Raw genomic sequence first — 4,376 nt, forward strand, 5'->3', positions numbered from 1 at the left:
AATCTTGAAAGAAACCAAAACAGAAAGGAATTTACAATTAAATGTAAAATACCTGATTATCTCCTTCGTTGTAGCCGGTAGAACTGAAGTCGAGTAGATGATTGAATGTCCAAGTTCAATGTCCAGTACTCAATTACAATGGTTCTAATTCTAATAGATTTTAAATTAAACCAAATAGGGCTTGCCTTAATTGATTTTGATTCCAAAGAAAGGGAATAACAATTCCTCTTATCAAATTAGATTGGAATAGCAGAAAAAAAATCAATTAAATAAAGTTAAGGAAAGAGTATTAAATAAGCACACTTAGCTTAGATGGAGCACAGAATTATCTCTTAGAAGTTCGACGAAGATTAGCTTGAATGGATTAATTAATTCGATGATTTCTTCTGAGATTCGTGCACTATTTATAGGTGAGCAGATCGCGTCTTTGACTGATCTAGGGAGCTCTTCGACTAGTCGAAGCAATAACAGATATTTGAAAAATCAAGCGCGATAAGCTTTGACCGTTCTACGACTGGTCGAAGGTCTCCTTCGACTGGTCGTAGATCACCTTCGACTGGTCGAAGGTCTCCTTCGACTGGTTGAAGAACCTAAAAAACATCGCTGGATTTTGAGTCGAAGATTTTCGACTGGTCGAAGATGCAGTCGACACTGTTCCTTCGACTGGTCGAACAGATTCCTGGACTAGTCGAAGTCTAACAGATTTTATCCAAAATTTGTAACAAACTCACGACTGATCGAGGAATTTCTTAGACTGGTCGAAGCAACTCTAGGACTAGTCGAAGAAGGCCTAGGACTAGTCGAAGAACAGACCAAACTTATGTAAAATAAACATTCGATTTATGTATCCAAAGTGACCTACTTCTAAGGTCAACCTAAGGTCAGTCAAACCTCAACCATGAAGTAAGGACATTGAAACATTAGGAACTAGTGACCTTGAAGTATGAGCCTTGAAGTCTTGATGTAGCTCAATCTTGAAAGTGTCTTGAGTTCTTTACAAACTGCCTTGTACTCTTCTTGAAGTCTTGCAGCTTGAGTCTTGTCTTGTGAGCAGTTCCTGCATTCAAGATTGATCCTTGTACTTGTGAGCTTTGCTTGTTGTGAGCTTAGCTTGTTTATGAATGTTGATCCTTGAGAGAGCTTCACTTATGCAAGTTATATATAACAGTGATTTTGGCACCACAAATTTGACAACAGACAGGGATATAAACTATAGCACTTACAGCTTCCCTTTCTCCCCATTCATTTAGTGTGACTCCATCTGTTGAATAGATGATGCAAGCATTCCCATTGCTGTTTTGTGATCCTGGAATGTTTGCGTCATATTCTGGTTGAATAGCTCTGGTTTTGGATGTATTTTAAGACCGGATCCTCTTGAGGTTTCCCTTGATTTAAGAGTTGGTTATGGAATCCTTGAGTACTAGTTTGTCCATTCCTCCAACTGAAATTGGAATGATTCCTCTAGCTAGAGTTGCATGTATTTGAGGTAGTTCCACTAAAAGGTCTTTGGTAATTGTTTACGACATTCAATTGCTCATTTAAAACCTCCTGAAAAGCAGGTATTGTTAGATAATTCTTAGTTATATGTGTGTTGCAAGCTTAAATACTGCAAACAACTTCCTTAGTCTTATCCTTCTTAAGTTCCATGGCCTTAATTTTTCTTATGAGATTAGCCACTTTAGCATTGATGTCATCTTCCTCTTTCAACATATATATTCCACCCCTCTCCTTTGATTGATTGAGTAGGCATAGAAGAGGTGCTTGGCCTTGAGGAGATGTCTCATGATTGTGCATTTTCAACAAATTTGTCAAAGTAATCCCACACATCATCGACACTTTGTTTATAAATTCCCCATTGCACATTGTCTCGACCAATTGGTGCATGGAAGATGACAGTCCATCGTAGAAGAAATTTGTTATGTGCCACATTTCAAAGCCATGTTGTGGGCATGAATTGACAAGATCCTTGAACCGATCCCAACATTTGAAGAATGTCTCATCTTCCTTTTGGGTGAAGTTCATAATCGACTTTCTAAGGGTGTTTGTCTTATGGTATGGGAAGAATTTTTTTATGAACTCCCTTGTCATGTCATTCCATCTGCGAATGGATCGTGGACATAGTGAATACAACCACGTCTTTGCCTTTTCTTTTAAGGAGAAAGGAAAGAGTTTCAACCTGATCGTGTCCTCAGACACATTAGGAAAGTATAAGGTGGCTATTATCTCATTAAAATCTTTCATGTCTAGATATGGACTTTCGGATTCAAGTCCTTAGAACTTTGGAAGGAGTTGGATCACCCCTAGCTTAATATCCATATTCCCTATATTTTCTAGAAAAATCATATAGGAAGGTGTACTCAGCCCCGCCGGCTGTAAGAAATCTTGTAAAGTACGAGGCGAGGGTGCATTATGCACCTCATTCTCATCTTAAATTTCCTTAACTAGAGGTTAAGGTTGGTTTGTTGGTTGATTTGTAGCCATCACTTCAATTGACTTTGAGGATCTTAAGTGGTGTTGTTCACAACCTTATGTAAGGCCCGTACCCTAGTCCATACCATTCCGTAGGCTTCTGCAGTCCTCCTGGTCGAATTTCGGGAACCTTCGACTTGAAATCGGCATTTACGCACAATCCTAAGTTACAGCCCATAGATCTAAGTCGACTCGATTTAAAACTTATATCTTAGCAACCATGCCGTCGCCGTGGTTCTAACGCCACGACTCGCCCACCGATCCGATACCCAGGCCCGGAGATGTGGGCCCGGGTTCATTTCGAGGAAAATGTCGCGCATACGAATCCGAAGAGAATCTCTACAATCTATCTCCCCAATCAATCAATCAATGTCAAGTACACATCCTATCACAAGTACAAGTCAAGTTTAAACAACCCATCTCTCTCCTATTCCCAAAGTCAACTCTCTCTCTCTCTACCCATCCCTTCCTTACACCCATCACCCATCACTCCATCACCTTTTCATCCTATCACTTCTCTCACTCTCTCATTCTCTCTTCACTCCCAAGCAACAAAAAATCCAACGTCCAAGCCTTCCAAGAGAGAGCCAAGTGTGGCCCACTTCTCTACCACACAATCTCTCATCCTCACCATCAAAACTTCATCATCCTCCACCAAGATCGAAGCTAAGGAGCCTAGGAGTCCAAGGAGCTAAAGGAGGAGGCCAATATGTGGGTGATCCACCGTTGATTTTCAATTTGAAGGCCCACTTATGATAGGACCCAATTTGACTCATGTTTGTAATCATATAAGGGGCCCATAGCGGCGGGGTCCCTCCACTACACCTCTCTCTCTCTCTCTTTGATGTGTGGCCCACCTTGATGAATTAAGTAGATCCAAACCATCCATCAATGGTAGCCACCTTGCTGTCTACCTGTTGGAAGGTTTTGGGCAGCCCGAATGAAGGGAAAAACACAAATATCAGTTTGATCCAAACTAGGTGGGCCACCCACATGTGAACCCACTGTGTTGTGTGCATTTTATTCACACCGTCCGTTAATTTGCACTGCTGGACTGTCTGTCCAGTAGTTTGCAGACCCATCGGATGGGTTATATCCACCATCCAGCAAGGAAACGTGGACCCCACAAGAAGCAGATTGGCTGGAGTACCGTATACCAGCTATATAGATGATGTATTAAAGTCATTAGGTGGACCCTGATCACGATCATGAGGGTTGTGTTATATCCCAACCGTTCATCTAAGGACCCACGAGCAGTAGCTGCTGTAACAAGCGTCTGCAAATCTTTGGGTCCCACAAGATGTAAGTGTTGCATCTATACCGTTCAACCAGTTATGGAGAACATCTCACGACATGAGACAAATATGAATTTCAGGTGGGACCCACCATAATGGATGTGTTTCATCGGCGCACCGTCCATCTAGATGGTGCATGTGTAGTGCGTGGGTTCACACCGTCCATTGCTTGGACGGTGGGCCACTACAACACATGTATTTTATCCAGCCGTCCATCTATTTGGACGCTAGGCTTTTTCAAAATAATAATAATAATAATAATAATAATAATAATAATAGTAATAATATATATATATATATATGTATATTATATCAGTTGGTGGGCCCTACGTGGGACCCACCTCTTTGGAGCCGATTGGCTAACGTCCCTCACAGCATTTATACAGTTGCTGTATTGACGTCCGCATGATCAGTGGGTCTCATCATGTGGTATGTGTTATATCCACACAGTGCAATGGTGGGCCACACCCGATGTATTTATTTTATATCCACAGCATCCATATGCCAGGACGATGGGATCCCTGTGATGTATGTGCTTTATTCACGCTGTCCATCTGGACGGGGGCCTGGCCATACACACCTGCCATATAGTTGTTGCTTGACATTAGCAGA

The 4,376-nt window shown here is 41.6% G+C and overlaps 1 non-coding gene across 1 annotated transcript; it reads left to right on the forward strand.

The window, feature by feature from the left end:
* Window positions 1–1,933: 1,933 nt before the first annotated feature.
* LOC131228280 (small nucleolar RNA R71) lies at window positions 1,934–2,040 on the forward strand. Its single transcript, XR_009162790.1, has one exon. It is a non-coding gene; the product is annotated as a small nucleolar RNA R71 (small nucleolar RNA).
* Window positions 2,041–4,376: the final 2,336 nt, after the last annotated feature.

The sequence above is a fragment of the Magnolia sinica genome, chromosome 15 (genome assembly GCF_029962835.1).
Source record: "Magnolia sinica isolate HGM2019 chromosome 15, MsV1, whole genome shotgun sequence".
Classification (NCBI taxonomy): Eukaryota; Viridiplantae; Streptophyta; class Magnoliopsida; order Magnoliales; family Magnoliaceae; genus Magnolia; species Magnolia sinica.